The sequence below is a fragment of the Bidens hawaiensis genome, unplaced genomic scaffold (genome assembly GCF_021521415.1).
Source record: "Bidens hawaiensis isolate Kalapana, Puna unplaced genomic scaffold, B.hawaiensis_p1.1 tig00007515_1, whole genome shotgun sequence".
In the NCBI taxonomy this organism is placed as follows: Eukaryota; Viridiplantae; Streptophyta; class Magnoliopsida; order Asterales; family Asteraceae; genus Bidens; species Bidens hawaiensis.
In genome coordinates, this window is record NW_027491526.1 from 700,088 (window position 1) to 717,211 (window position 17,124).

The 17,124-nt window shown below is 40.2% G+C and overlaps 1 pseudogene; it reads right to left on the reverse strand.

The window, feature by feature from the left end:
• Positions 1–2,456: 2,456 nt before the first annotated feature.
• LOC143635438 (putative F-box protein At4g22030 pseudogene) lies at positions 2,457–3,965 on the reverse strand (annotated as a pseudogene).
• Positions 3,966–17,124: the final 13,159 nt, after the last annotated feature.

Here is a 17,124-nt window from a genome sequence, read left to right on the forward strand (position 1 = left end):
ATCTTTCACTTGATGCGCTCTAATAACTTATTATATGTATAAGATATAATTGTATATAAAATTAAGGAACGGTATTAGTGTGTAGATGGTTAAATCTGAATTTAGACTTTGGTGAAAGTTAAGATTAAGACTTAAGAGTCAAAGTTAAAAGAGCACTGAAGACTATTTTGACAATAAAAGTCAACCTCATAGATATTGTCATATGAATGGCCTTTTATCTACAATTTAATTCTTATTTTATTATGCTAATTCTATTTTTGAGACTTTGGCTATATAATTATTTATTTAATAATGAATTGAAAATCTTAAATAATATGTATTTTCTTCTGAAAAAACGTTTATACAGTTTGTGTTCTATACTATATACATAATAGATATTGGTGTGTACTACATCACATATAGAAATAACGTAGTGGTACTATACGGTACCGAATCAAGCATTTTCAGTACCAGTACTGATATTTGTACCCATTTTTTTGACAATTTCGGTATTAGTATTTTCCATATACCACTATATCAATCCTTCTCGTTACAAGGATTGAAACACAATAATATTTATTAAATTGTAAGTTAAAAATCTTAAATAATATGCATTTTCTCTATAAAATAAGTTGCACTCAAAATTTAGCAGTAGGTGTAGGTTTACACCTTCAATATTGAATTAAGTAATAAAATACTTGCCATAGACACAAACAAATACATCCCCAACTAATTAAGTCTATACGTACTATATGTTGGCACATGTTTAACTAAGTTTGATTTTCATATACACGTAACACGTTTTGATTTCTTTAGTGCTGTTCACATTCATCTAAGAATTAATTTTGTAGACTATTTGGTTCAGGATGTTGCATTTGCAAGAAACTCGTGTCTAGCAGGTTCGACTGAATATTTACATGAACATAGACCAAAGCTAACTAATATCATTTAATGTTACTTTAGTACTGCTCATGAGTCCTATTTTTAATAAATTTATTTATTCAAACTAATACTTCCTATTACATTGTTTAGACAACACACAAATTTTGATTAATTTGACTCGCATTTAAGAGAAAAAAAAAAACGTTTTATTCACTAGGTGATGATTTATGAATATTCTGGACATATTCACTAAAGTTATATGTGAAATGTGTCATAGACATTAAGGGTGTTCATCGGATCGGATAACGGATTATTCGGATTTGAAAATTTTTGGACCCTATCCGAAATCCGATATGATCTGAATTAGGAATATCCCTATCCGATCCGAATATATCCGAATTCAGTTTGGATCGAATATCCGAATAATCCGAAGTTATCCGAAATAAACCTAAAATTTTTTCCTATTTTTTTGTTCATAACATTTAATAGTATAGAATCACAATAAACATATAAACCAGTAAATACAAATTACTCTTAACACGAATTTAAATTTTAAACTTCAAATAATAGTCTAAAAAATATACCAAACCAGAAAATACCACTAAAAACATGTTTTTTTTCGAATTAAACGGATATCCGAATTACCCGAACAATCCAAATTTTTAAAAACTCCATATTCGAATCCGAATTAGTTATTCGGATTGATCCGATCCGAATATCCGAACAAGAATTCAGATCGGTTTATTTGAGTTTCGATTTCGGTTCTGATTTCGATTTTTTTGGATTTCGAATTTCTTGAACACCCCTAAGACTACTCGCTATGGTGAGGGGCTTCGAAGCCCTCTCCCCAGTGCCATGTCAGCACCACGTGGGCACTGGGGGCTTCGAAGCCCCACCCGAAAGATGCCCCTCTATGGTGTTGGGGGCTTCGAAGCCCCTTTAATACATATATACATATGTATGTATGTGTGTTTGAGAGATAGAGAGAGAGAGGGCCCCACCATCCAATCTCATCCGCGCCCGGCATCACAACCACCTTTCCCTCGGCGCCCCACTACGGTGTTCCGCGCCCATTGACGCCCGCCACCTCACCCTTTGGAGCCCCATAGCAAGTAGTCTAAAAGACATCACATAAACGTCAAATAAGCATTTGGACCTTTCACATTTCACACCCACTTTTATGTGTTATGGTCATGTGGTAGCGTGAAATGTGAAAGTGTGTTGAGTTAGCTTTTAATGCATGATTGACTGTATACTTAATTAGTAGTTACAAATTAAACTGAAAAGGTAACTTTACGTTATGTATATTGGCTACACATGAAAGTCTTCTATTATTTTTCAAATATCCCATCGTTTCAAGTATATAGATACAATTTAAATTTGACCAGTAAATGTTTAAGTCATACTAAATTTAATTGAACAGTGAAGTTAATTCACTTTGTGGTTAATATATCTTCTAGCATTTATATGAAAAATATAAGTATATTTATTAGCAATGAGAGGCAGAAAATAATAAATCTTGATGCTATTAAGTGTTACACTCATATACAAAATAAATAAACTAATATCTTGTTCTAAACTATAACATCAAAAGTTTAGAAAAGCTTGCTACCAAATTCATCAACAATGTTTCCTTTCCTTGCAATATCTCTAAGCTCACACAAGCTTCTTCCAAGCTGCAATGCAACCTTCATCTCAAACACTTGACCATTCTCCTCTCTTTCCTTCAAGTTCCATTCTATGGACTCCTCCATCATCTTAAAGAAACCCGCATTGTTCCGATACATCTCAAACACCATCCCTACTTGTCCACCGTGTTGTACGCTGTTTACCACACTCGCCATCGCACCTCCCATGACACCAACCAACGCGGCCCAAGAGTTATTAGGAGAAAAAGTAAGAAAAACCGAACCAATGGCTCCTAAGCCGGTTAGTAGTGGACCGGCTATAGCTAAACCTTTGTTGAGTTTTAAGGCCTTTTCTCCTAACCTTAAGTAATCATCTTTATCTTTTACATCCAAAACTCTAACTATGTTTCTCATCTCCTCTTCAAGTTCCACACTCCAACCGCTTTTCGTCGATGTCTTTTGTCTCTCGGGCCACCAAACCGTTGGCTCAATCTTAGCCGGATACTTTTCGAGCATGACACCGAGTAAAGGAAGAGGGTAGGCTCTATCTATAGCCAAAACTTTCTTCATGGCTTCATTTACATCATTCATCATAGGGTTAGATAACGTGATTTTTGTCTTGATTTCGCTTTCGAGTTGCTTGAGCAGCCTCGCAGCATTTCTTTGCTCTTCAGCCAGTTGAGATGGTTGGATCTTGTTCATGATAACCAACATACCGGTCGCAGCCAAATACATGAAGCTAGATGCAAGCTTAAGTACTTCCAAAGGTGCACCTTGGACACTAGTTATAGCACTAGCAATGCCAGCCATGGTCGCAGCCGAAAGAGTAATCGTGTTGATTGATGTTAATAGTAGGCTGTTCCAGTTATTCCTTTGCTCTCCTACGTTCTTGTGCATCTCCACCCGATCGGTAACGGCCTCCAAAACCGCGTAAAGCTTCTCCATGATCACTTCATGTTCTTGATGCATGTTAGTGTTTGATGTAGGGTTTTTGGGTGTGACTCTTGAAGATTTATGATCCATTTCTTCCACCAAACTTATGTTTGATGCAATCTTTGGAGGGAAGACATTAATATTATTTGTGCTAGTATTGAGAAAATGGATAGAAGATCTTGTGATATGTCTGCCAGAAGATGAACTAGGGAATGAAGTAGATGATATATTTGAATGCATAAAGCTTGAAGCTTGACTAATTAAGGGTGCCATAAGTGTATGCTAATTATATGTTCTTTGGTTTAAACAAAACAAGAAGTGTGTGTGTATATGTTGTGATCTATGAATGTGTTTTATTGGTAGTTGAAGCTGGGGTTTAAGACTTTAAGATATGAAACGGTTAGTTAGATTTATGCATTTATATATAGAGAGCTAGATCAAGGAATTAAGTTGGTCAAAGTTTGAATGAATGGTGTGTTGACATCAGGATGGACTATTTCTTAACCTGCCTTAATTTGACTTGGACAATGTTTTACCTTATAATTTTATGTAAACTTGGTCTATACGATTGATTTTTATGTACAAATTTTGTGAACAAGTTTTCAATTAATATATGCCATGAATATATCCATATTTTATATTTGACTTGACTTAAAATGTTAGAGAAAAGCGTACTCAATTTATATATATATATTTTTTGAAACTTAGAATTTTATTAAAACCAAACAACAGCTACAAACAAACCAAATGTGGGCCCCTTTATCAAGCTCGGAGGAGCAACCGCGCAAAACCAAAAAAGAGGAACGATTACATTAAAGCATTCTTACACCATCTATCCCAAACCACCTCCCCTTGTTTTGACATATTTTTTAACTATAAAAAACGGAAGCTTTTATTTCGCCCATTAAGCATACAATCTTGATCTCTTTTTCATTATGCAATTTTTCATTCATAACCTTCCACAACCTCCAACATCCGATAATAATTGTACCCTTTCTCTCTCACCCAACGCCACATGGGTATGCAACTCCAGAAGATCTTTAGTCGAGAAGGCAAAGACTAGAGAATCCTACACCACAAACTTGTTGCCACACCAAAGTTGCCACCATGAAACCCGAGAAGATGTGGTCAGTGGAGTCTTCTCCCAAGTTGAATAAAACACAATTAATAGACGCCACCCTTATGTTCCTTTTGATTAACAAATCGGATGTGGGAAGTCTATTCAAGGCCGCTCTTCACGCAAAAATATTGCATTTTAGCTGGACCCATCTACTCCATTTCAGCACATATTGGCCATCTCCCACCCTGTCCGAAATTAACATTTTCCTAACCCGACTATCTGAAAATTTACCTGATGGGTCTCCAAGCCACCTCCACGAGTCGCTTTTATTGCTCCAACAAACCGAAGTTATTGAGTTAAAATGGGCTTCCCATTCCTCCCTCTCCACCTGTTCTTGACCACTTCCAAGCCTAACAAATAAAACTATCTTGCAACCAAATCATTTTGCCACCAAATCGTTAATTTTATAGTTCTTGTTATTTTCCAATTTAAAAATATTAGGAAAGACTTCTTGAAAAGTGGAGTTACCAAACCAAATGTCTATCCAAAAACAAATACTCTTCCCATTTTTCACCTCTCTTTTAGTTAAGTAAATGAGCTTAGCACCTCCCAAACGAACATCATTCAAAAATTTTGCAACCGATTTCCACAAGCTAGAAAGATATCTTCCATTTGTTACATTTCTTCGTTCTCGCCTCCACCTCTTTTATTTGTTCATTATGACCTCCATTTCTTCGTTATGGTATTCTAGCCATCATTTCTTCGTTATGGTATTCTAGCCACAATTTTTTCGTTCTAGCCTCTGTTTCTTCGTTTTGGCATCCATTACTTCGACCTGGCCTCCATTTATTGGTTCATACATATGTTTCTTCGTTCTGGCCTATTGGCTCCCATTTCTTTGTCCTGGCCTCTAGTTCTTCGTTCGGGCCTCCATTTCTTTGTTCTGGCATCCATTTCTTCTATCAGGCACTCGTTACTTCGTTTTGGCCTCTGTTTCTTCGTTATGGCCTTCATTTATTGTGTTGGCCTCCAATTATTCGTTATGGCCTTCATTTCTTCATTCTGGGTTAGATTTCTTCAGTTTGGCTCCTAGTTCTTCGTTCTGTTCTCCATTTCTTTGTCCTAGCCTCTGTATCTTCGTACTAGCCTCCGATTAATAGCCCTGTCACGTGTGGATCCTAAGTCGATCAACTTAGTTATTCTTTCTATGTTTTACATTTCGGTCTAATTCTTTGCATGTCACGTGCCAACGAGCATGCGCAGTCAAACGCTTTTCCATCTATTTTTTGTTCGGATTTTTTAATTGTTTACGAAAGTTAATTGCGTGGGTGTTAATACTTGAATCAAATAAAGCACATTTTTACACGCGTTCCACAACACTGGAGTGTTAATACTAGTTTGTTACATTTTGGAATGCGTTACTTGTATAACTGATAACATCCGGCCTCTCACGCCATCAATATTGTTCACTTTGCCCTCGAAAAGCTCACATATTTGTTTTCTGGTTTCCTAGACGAATACTTTATAGAAGGTTACTCTTCCTGATACTATTCTATCTGAGCACGTTTAACTGTATAGTTTTTCTCTTATGCATTAGAATTAAACCCAAAACAGATGAGTGATTTTAGAGGCGGAACATTTCTTATGAACCAAAATCTCTACTAGTCGAGGGCTGATGTGAGATTGACCTAGGGTGTTATATAAATTAAACAAATAGTTACATGTTAAATTCAAGAAATAAATTATGGATTGATTCGTTGTTTACCGTCACATAGTGTAAAAGTTTTTATGGGTTTTTCTCCTTGTTTTTTACACAAGATTATATATTCTTAATTTCACTCTAGTCCGGGTGATTGATTTCCTTCACTCCGGATGATTACAAGGAATATTAGCTTAAACATATTAGATAGCAAACATTATGATTATTTCTTTCACTTAACACTGTTTAGTATCAAGATGATTATTTAATTGTATGCTATGTTAAAAAACATGTATTAATGTATCGATGGTATATAATTACCAATAAAAACTACCAGGAAATGAGTGCCATGATGCACCTTTGCGTGGAGTCATGGTCCAAACCACCACACGTTCTGCCATAAAGTTTGGTGATCTAAATCCCCACTTGCCCACACACGTTCCGTTTATTTTTTAATTTCAAAGACCACATGAGCCATGACTACAAACATGGGAGCCATGATTTCCATTTATGCGAGGGTTTGGATTTGCAAATCTCATTTCTTCAAGGACTTGAAGTTGAAAAAAATAAGATGATTAATGAACACACCATATTCATAACTACCAAGCAATCAATGTTGTTTACCTAAAATTAGATGTATTCCAACGTTGTTCATTAGTTCGAATTTGGACTAACCCAATATTATTATAAATCAAACTTATATATTTTCCATTATTTCTAGATATTTTGATGTATGTATGTGTTAAAAGGATAGATGGATTTTAGTTACACAATTAACTCTTATCTATAAAGTTTTTTTAACATGTCAAATCCTCAAGTTCCATTAATTACATAATTAATCCCACCACTTTCATTTAGTAGTTATCAGAGGTGTAAAAACCAGTTTAAGACTCAAAACCGGTTTAGGTTGAAACCGGTTCGGTTTGGTCAACAAAAGTCAAACCGGTTTATGATCGGTTTCGGTTCGGGTTGAAACCGGTTTATTGACCAGGTTATAATCGGTTTCGGTTCGGGTTTTGACCGGCTTTTACCCGGTTTTGGCCAGTTTCGATTCGGTTAACCGGTTTTAAGGGAGAAAATTGCAAACCGGTTCCAAATCGACGGTTTCAATTGGTTCCAAACTGGTTTCTACATAATCGGTTTCAAACCGGTTCGGTTTTGGTTCAGTTTTCGGGTCGGTTCGGTTAACTGGTTTAATTAGCCACCTCTAGTAGTTAAACAATTAAGTTGACAAAATTTTAATATGGTAACTGTGACATCTGACCCGATCCGACCCGACCCAGGTACCCGTTTCTCTGATCCGATCTCTTTCTTTTATGATTTAATATTCATTTATACTTATATTTTACTTTTAATAATAATATATACTTTTCCTTCCCGCCTCTTTCTCTCTCTTTCTTTCCGCCGTCCCGTCCCTCTCCTTCTCTCTTTCCGCCTTCTTTTCCCTCTTGTCGCCGTCCCGCCCTTACGCCTTGTTTCCCTCTTTTTCTTCTAACTCGTTGCTTGTCCTTTGTTCCTTTCCGCCTAAGGTTGTCTGCGCAGCTCCACGCGCTAGACCCCTTACAAGGAATCCTGCGTGAAGACCACCTGTTTCAGCGATACGCGAGACGAACTCTTCTCGCAGCGCGCTAAGAATTGTAATTCTTCTCGCAGCGCGCTAAGAACGGTAGTTCTTCCCGCGACGCGCTAAGGGTTTGTAGTTCTTCTCGCAGCGCGCTAAGAATCGTAGTTCATCCCTCGACGCGCGAAGAATTATAGTTCTTCCCGCGGCGCGCTAGGAATTTTAGTTCCTCCCGCGGCGCGCTAAGGAAGGTAGTTCTTTCCGCGACGCGTTAAGGTTAGTTCTGTCTGCCTTCGCGCTCGCGCTCTCTTGACCTTCTGTGTCTGCCTTCGCGCCTTAGCCTTCTCGCGCTGACCCCTTTGAGTTTTCTTCTGTTTAATCTAGCCGTTGCTTTTGAGTTGTCTTGTCTTTTGAGCTGTTGACCTAATCTGCTTTATGTCTGAAAAGTTACTTTCGGCGCAGCATGCGCACCAACCCCATTGGTTGACAGATAAAGTGACTGACATAATCTTTTGAGAATCTGCTTTTGCCATGCTTGACCAGTACCTTTTTCTGAACCGCCCATGCCTTTTTACTGTTCCCTGACAGCTTTATCTTGCCCCTGCAGCTGCCATATCTTTCCATATCTTTTGCTTTTGGAATCTTTTACTTTTTGAGATCTTTTCCCCTTTTTTCTGGATTTATGTCTCCTAGGGTTTTCCTATAAATAATAATAATATTTTCATAACACATCACACACAAACACTTAATCTCTCCTGTTCTCTTGCCCCTTGCTCTCTCTGCCGCCTCCCTCTCTGCCTCCGTCTTCCTCCCTGTTCTACCCTGCTTTTCCGGTAATATATATTATATATAATAATTTACTTATTAATTATGCTAACTTATAATCAAGACTTAAAACAAATCATTAAAAACAACAATCTTATTTATAGGTTAACTTGTGCTTATTTAAAGTTGGTTCTTGCTTTATCTTACACCGCACCGATTATCAAGTGAGTAATCTCGTACCTAATCCCTTTTTATTTTTAATGTTTTGGGATGTTCATGTGTTCATACAAACTTAGAGTCTTAAACTTGTTTATGAACTTTAGTCGCGCAGTATCCCATGTGTTGAGGACGTAGACTTGGCTGTTTATTTGTATGTGTGGATCATTAACCGTCTTGTCGGTCTATTCCGCAGTTCTCATGGTACCATTAGATGAACACGGGAGAACTATCGTTTATGATTTTCTCTTTTGTTTGCACATACACAGTTTGTCTTGTTTGTGAGCTCAATTGTGAGCACTGGCAGTCTTATGAATCTTAGAGTTGGTCCCGATCAGATTACACCCTTGTTGAAAACCAGACATACACATGTTGCGCGCAGATTTATTGTTATCTATTATTATCTATTAAACTTGATTTCTCACCAACACGCAAGTGTTTGACGTTTATTTTAACACATGTTCAGGTTTGCAGTAGCTGTTTTGGAGCTTGTGGACACATAGGAAGTTTTCTTTATTTTGGACCTAGATTAAAATGTATCAAGACAAGTTATTGCTGTTCGAATATTATGATTTATAATATATTGATTTATGATGATTTATGTTATCTTATGTTTACTTTGCGCGTGCGCGAATGAATGTATTTATTAAATATTGACACCCAATAGTGTCACGAGTAATGAAACAATATGTGGCGCCCCGATGTATAATCCGCCTTTGGTCGGGGTGTTACAGATTGGTATCAGAGCTCGTTGACTTTAGGATAGGTGGTTAGACGTAACGGCCTAGAATACCTAAGAGTCCCCTCTCGCGCATGAGAGAAATCTCATGTTTGCGCGCTTATTGTTAATTACTCGTTATTTATGAATATGCTCGCGCTTGCGCAGTATATGATTTTATGTTTTATTTCGCGATATTTCGATTTTTGTTGAATTTCGATTTTTATTGATTTTACTTACATATTCGTTTGTTGGATTTGAAAATCCGAAAAGTCATGGTGATACATGAATAGTTGATTTTCAATTTCCATTTACGATTATGTTCTGAGGTTGGAGACTTGAAAAGTCATGGTGATACATGAATTGTCAACCTCCAATACTCATTTTCTTGTGTATTTTATATTGAAGATTGAAAAGTCATGGTGATACATGAATCGTCAATCTCCAATACTCGTTTGCTCGTATATTTTAAATTGGGAATTCGGAAAGTCATGGTGATACATGAATTGTCGATTCTTGATTCGAATTTGTTACCTTTATTAAGTCTGCATTAAAGTCATTTATTTTACTTTAACTTTTGACAGTAACTGACTCCGTGAAACCAAGCTTTATAAGATTAAAACTTTGCGCTAAAACCAAGATATTAACTAAAATTAAAACTTTTATAGAATGCCTCCGCTATCTCGCCGATTTCAGAGAAGAGAAGCCTCGCGCATGCGTAGACAGCAACGTTCCCAGGAAATGGGCGCCGCGATAGCCCAAGCCTTGAGCCAAAACAATACCTCCAGTTATAACATTAAGTCCTTTAACGCGGGTAACCCTCCAAAGTTCACAGGTCTTGAAGGAGCCACCGTGATGCTCCAATGGCTCGAAAAGATTGAAAACACTTTCCTCCATACCCAATGCCCCTCAGACAGACGAACCCTGTATGCTTCCAGTGTCCTGGAATCTAGAGCGCTTACATGGTGGAATGGAGTAGCTCATGCGCGTGGCGCAGAGGCTGCTTCTAGCATGACATGGGAGGAATTCAAGGAAATTCTGACGCGAGAATTCTGCCCTCCCAACGAAATTAAGCGCCTAGAGGAGGAATTTTGGAATCTTAAGCAATACAGCGGTGAAGCGCGCGAGTACGCGACGCGCTTCCATGAACTAAGCCTGCTTGTCCCTCACCTTGTTACCCCTTCCCGCCGAGCCATAGAGAAATTCCTTGGGGGTCTCCCCATGGAAATTCAAGATTCTGTATGGGCCAGAAACCCAGTAACCCTCTCTGACGCCATCGAGTTGGCCGCTGTGCTCAGCGACAACCATGTCAGAGCAGGAACCCTGTTCCTGCGGGGAACAGAAAAGACCAAACCCACCAAGACTGCCCCTGAACCAACAGAAACCAAACCCGAACCCTCAAACCGTAACAACCTCAAGCGCAGGCGCAAGGCCTATGCGCTTACCAACCCGCCCATTGTCCAGCAACCCATTTACCAACCTCCAGTTTATGCGCCTAACCCTCTGTCAACCTACCCAACACCTCCTGTAGTCCACAACTATGCCTTAACCAATCCAGCACTCCCTGCCCCGCCAACTAAGAAACCTTACACAGGAAACCATCCCTTTTGCCCAACCTGTAGATTTCACCACCCAACCCAAACCCCGTGTCGACTTTGTACCCGATGTGGCCGTACTGGTCACCTTGCAGAAAACTGTAGAGTCCTTCTCGCCAACCCAATTGCGCCAACACCACCAGTCTACCCGCAGAACCCACAACCAACCTACCAAAACCCACGACCCAGATCGTGCTTTAACTGCGGTGATCCCAGTCATTTCCGGAACGCGTGCCCGAGACTACAAGTGCAAATCACACAGGCGAATCCGGTGAACCAGATTTCGAACCAAGTGACGCGTGGACGAGCTTTTAACATAACCGCGCACCAAGCGCAAGCGAATAATGACGTAGTTAATGGTACATTTTTGCTTAACGGATTTCATGCTTCTGTACTTTTTGATACTGGCGCCGATCGAAGTTTTATCTCTCGCGCCTTCGAGCAGAAGCTTGCGCGACCGCGCAGCGATTTAAAAGAAAATTTTTCAGTTGAATTGGCTAACGGTGAAACTGTTTTAATTAACTCGGTGATTAAAGATTGTACGCTTAACCTTAACGAAAACGATTTTCTGATTGACCTCATCCCTATGCCTCTTGGAAGCTTTGATGTTATCATTGGTATGGACTGGCTTACGCATAATCGCGCCGAAGTTATTTGCGCCAAGAAGATGATTCGCATACCTCGAGAAAATGGTGATCTTCGCATCTACGGCGAAAAACCCTCCCGCGGTCTTAAGCTTATGTCTTGCGCCGAAGCCCGAAGACTCCTGCGGAAAAGGTGTATTGCATTTCTAGCCCATGTGGTTAAACCTGCTGAAGAGAAGAAGCTTCGCGATATCCCTGTTGTGCGTGATTTCCCTGAAGTTTTTCCTGATGATCTTCCTGGTATCCCTCCCGCTCGTGAAGTCGAGTTCCGTATTGATCTTGTCCCTGGTGCTTCCCCCGTGGCTAAATCTCCTTATCGTCTTGCACCCGCTGAGATGCAAGAATTGGCCAGCCAACTTCAAGAGTTGACTGCTAAAGGATTCATTCGCCCTAGCTCTTCGCCCTGGGGTGCTCCGGTGTTGTTCGTTAAAAAGAAAGATGGATCGTTTCGCATGTGTATTGATTACCGCGAGTTGAACAAACTCACCATTAAAAACCGGTATCCCTTACCGCGTATTGACGACCTCTTTGATCAACTCCAAGGTGCCTCTTGTTTCTCGAAGATTGATCTCCGCTCTGGCTATCACCAGTTGCGCATCCGCGATGAAGATGTTCCGAAGACTGCTTTTCGAACTCGTTATGGCCATTTTGAATTCTTGGTCATGTCCTTCGGTTTAACCAACGCACCCGCCGTTTTCATGGATCTAATGAATCGGGTGTGTAGGCCTTTCTTGGATAAATTCGTGATTGTGTTTATCGATGATGTTCTGGTGTATTCTAAGACCAAGGCCGAGCACGAGCAACATCTTCGGTTGGTGTTGCAAAAGCTTAGAGTTGAGCAACTCTATGCTAAGCTTTCCAAGTGTGAATTCTGGTCTGATGAAGTACAGTTTCTTGGTCATGTTGTAAACAAGATGGGTATTCATGTCGACCCATCCAAGATTGAAGCAATCAAGAACTGGATCACGCCATCCTCTCCTTCCGAGATCCGTTCCTTTCTGGGCTTAGCTGGTTACTACCGGCGATTTATTTCGAACTTCTCAAAGATCGCTTTGCCTTTAACAGCTCTAACGCACAAAGGTAAACCGTATATTTGGGGCTCGAAGCAAGAAGAAGCCTTTCTGACGCTCAAGCGTTTGTTGTGTGAAGCTCCTGTTCTTGCGCTACCTGAGGGTAATGATGATTTTGTCGTGTATTGCGATGCATCCAACCAAGGTCTCGGTTGTGTTCTTATGCAACGAGGCAAGGTTATCGCTTACGCATCAAGGCAACTCAAGGTTCATGAAAAGAATTACACAACTCACGATCTCGAACTTGGTGCAGTTGTTTTTGCCTTGAAGATCTGGAGACACTACCTTTATGGTACTAAGTGTATCCTTTACACTGACCATAAAAGCCTTCAGCATATCTTTGATCAGAAGGAACTTAACATGAGGCAACGCCGATGGAACGAACTCATCAGCGATTACGATTGTGAGATCCGGTATCATCCTGGTAAGGCTAATGTGGTAGCCGATGCGCTCAGCCGAAAACCCTGCCAGCTTAACTGTATCTTGCCGCGCACGTAGCTTCACTTCGCGCCGATCCAAAGCAACCTTGAATCGCGTATTCGTGACGCGCAGCGCGCATCCATCAGTAATGGTAACCTTCGCGCCGAGTTAGCGTGTGGCGCGGAAGCGCACTTTGTCCCTAATCTGAGTGGAATTCTCTGCTATCTCAATCGCATCTGGATTCCCTTTGATGAGAATCTTCGCGCTGATATCCTGAGTGAAGCGCACAAATCTCGGTATTCTATTCATCCTGGCGCTGATAAGATGTACAAGGATTTGCGCATTACTTATTGGTGGCCCGGTATGAAGAAGGATATTGCTGTGTTCGTAGCTAGATGCCTGACTTGTTCTAAAGTAAAAGCTGAACACCAGCGCCCATCTGGTTTGCTCGAACAACCAGAAATTCCTACGTGGAAATGGGAAGGTATAGCGATGGACTTTATTACCAAGTTACCTTTGACAGCAAGCAAACATGATAGCATTTGGGTAATAGTGGATCGTTTGACTAAGTCTGCTCACTTTCTGCCCATTCGTGAAAACTACCGTGTTGAGCAGCTCGCGCAGCTTTATGTCAAGGAAATTGTCTGCCGCCATGGTACTCCTTTGAGCATCATATCCGATCGCGATGGCCGTTTTATATCTCGCTTTTGGAAATCTCTCCAATCTGCGCTAGGAACTCGCTTGGACATGAGTACGGCATATCATCCCCAGACTGACGGTCAGTCTGAGCGAACTATTCAGACTCTTGAGGATATGCTCCGATCTTGTGTTCTTGATTTTGGAGGTAATTGGGATTCACACCTGCCTTTGATTGAGTTCTCTTATAATAACAGCTATCATTCCAGTATCGGTATGGCCCCATTTGAAGCACTTTACGGTCGTAAGTGCCGCTCCCCGATCTGCTGGAGCGAAGTGGGTGAAACTCAAATCACAGGACCCGAACTTGTTCAAGAGACAACCGATAAAATCGCCAAGATCCGTGATCATCTGCTGACTGCCAGAAGCCGACAGAAGAGTTACGCAGATCGTAGACGGAAGCCTCTCGAATTTCAAGTTGGTGATCTTGTTCTCCTCAAAGTGTCGCCCTGGAAGGGTGTTGTCCGCTTTGGGAAGAAAGGTAAGCTTGCTCCTCGTTATGTTGGTCCATTTAAGATTCTCGCGCGTGTGGGAAAAGTAGCCTACAGACTTGACCTGCCGCCCGCGCTCAGTAATGTGCATCCAACGTTCCATGTATCCAATCTCAAGAAGTGTTTAGCTGACGAGAACCTTCACATTCCACTTGATGAAGTTCAAGTTGATGAATCTATGCATTTCGTTGAGAAGCCTGTTGAGATCATGGATCGCGAGGTAAAGCAAACCAAGCGCAGTCGTATCCCTATCGTGAAAGTTCGCTGGGAGTCCAAGCGCGGAGCCGAGTTTACATGGGAAAGGGAAGATCAAATGAAGATCAAGTACCCGCACCTGTTCTCTGCGCAACCTACTTCGAGATAAATTTCGGGACGAAATTTCTTAAAGTAGGGGAGACTGTGACATCTGACCCGATCCGACCCGACCCAGGTACCCGTTTCTCTGATCCGATCTCTTTCTTTTATGATTTAATATTCATTTATACTTATATTTTACTTTTAATAATAATATATACTTTTCCTTCCCGCCTCTTTCTCTCTCTTTCTTTCCGCCGTCCCGTCCCTCTCCTTCTCTCTTTCCGCCTTCTTTTCCCTCTTGTCGCCGTCCCGCCCTTACGCCTTGTTTCCCTCTTTTTCTTCTAACTCGTTGCTTGTCCTTTGTTCCTTTCCGCCTAAGGTTGTCTGCGCAGCTCCACGCGCTAGACCCCTTACAAGGAATCCTGCGTGAAGACCACCTGTTTCAGCGATACGCGAGACGAACTCTTCTCGCAGCGCGCTAAGAATTGTAATTCTTCTCGCAGCGCGCTAAGAACGGTAGTTCTTCCCGCGACGCGCTAAGGGTTTGTAGTTCTTCTCGCAGCGCGCTAAGAATCGTAGTTCATCCCTCGACGCGCGAAGAATTATAGTTCTTCCCGCGGCGCGCTAGGAATTTTAGTTCCTCCCGCGGCGCGCTAAGGAAGGTAGTTCTTTCCGCGACGCGTTAAGGTTAGTTCTGTCTGCCTTCGCGCTCGCGCTCTCTTGACCTTCTGTGTCTGCCTTCGCGCCTTAGCCTTCTCGCGCTGACCCCTTTGAGTTTTCTTCTGTTTAATCTAGCCGTTGCTTTTGAGTTGTCTTGTCTTTTGAGCTGTTGACCTAATCTGCTTTATGTCTGAAAAGTTACTTTCGGCGCAGCATGCGCACCAACCCCATTGGTTGACAGATAAAGTGACTGACATAATCTTTTGAGAATCTGCTTTTGCCATGCTTGACCAGTACCTTTTTCTGAACCGCCCATGCCTTTTTACTGTTCCCTGACAGCTTTATCTTGCCCCTGCAGCTGCCATATCTTTCCATATCTTTTGCTTTTGGAATCTTTTACTTTTTGAGATCTTTTCCCCTTTTTTCTGGATTTATGTCTCCTAGGGTTTTCCTATAAATAATAATAATATTTTCATAACACATCACACACAAACACTTAATCTCTCCTGTTCTCTTGCCCCTTGCTCTCTCTGCCGCCTCCCTCTCTGCCTCCGTCTTCCTCCCTGTTCTACCCTGCTTTTCCGGTAATATATATTATATATAATAATTTACTTATTAATTATGCTAACTTATAATCAAGACTTAAAACAAATCATTAAAAACAACAATCTTATTTATAGGTTAACTTGTGCTTGTTTAAAGTTGGTTCTTGCTTTATCTTACACCGCACCGATTATCAAGTGAGTAATCTCGTACCTAATCCCTTTTTATTTTTAATGTTTTGGGATGTTCATGTGTTCATACAAACTTAGAGTCTTAAACTTGTTTATGAACTTTAGTCGCGCAGTATCCCATGTGTTGAGGACGTAGACTTGGCTGTTTATTTGTATGTGTGGATCATTAACCGTCTTGTCGGTCTATTCCGCAGTTCTCATGGTACCATTAGATGAACACGGGAGAACTATCGTTTATGATTTTCTCTTTTGTTTGCACATACACAGTTTGTCTTGTTTGTGAGCTCAATTGTGAGCACTGGCAGTCTTATGAATCTTAGAGTTGGTCCCGATCAGATTACACCCTTGTTGAAAACCAGACATACACATGTTGCGCGCAGATTTATTGTTATCTATTATTATCTATTAAACTTGATTTCTCACCAACACGCAAGTGTTTGACGTTTATTTTAACACATGTTCAGGTTTGCAGTAGCTGTTTTGGAGCTTGTGGACACATAGGAAGTTTTCTTTATTTTGGACCTAGATTAAAATGTATCAAGACAAGTTATTGCTGTTCGAATATTATGATTTATAATATATTGATTTATGATGATTTATGTTATCTTATGTTTACTTTGCGCGTGCGCGAATGAATGTATTTATTAAATATTGACACCCAATAGTGTCACGAGTAATGAAACAATATGTGGCGCCCCGATGTATAATCCGCCTTTGGTCGGGGTGTTACAGTAACTCTTAAGTTTCATTAATTACACAATCAACTGACAATTTTTTAATAGAGTAACACCCAAGTTCCATTAAGTTACATAAACAACTCCGCTTGCAGGTTTTTAATATATTATGAACCTATATCGTAACAAACTAAACAAACACCGAATGAGTTTTCTCTGTATTCCTTACCATAACGCATTGATTTAAAGCAAGTAGTTTATAAGAAAAGATGTTTTAGTTTTAAGTGGCGTTTAAAGTAAAAAAAGTATAGAGGAGGTTTAAGTGTGTAAATGTATAAACTTGTAGGAGGAAAAAGTAAAATTAATAACAGTGTGATTTATTTAATAAATAAAAGGTACATA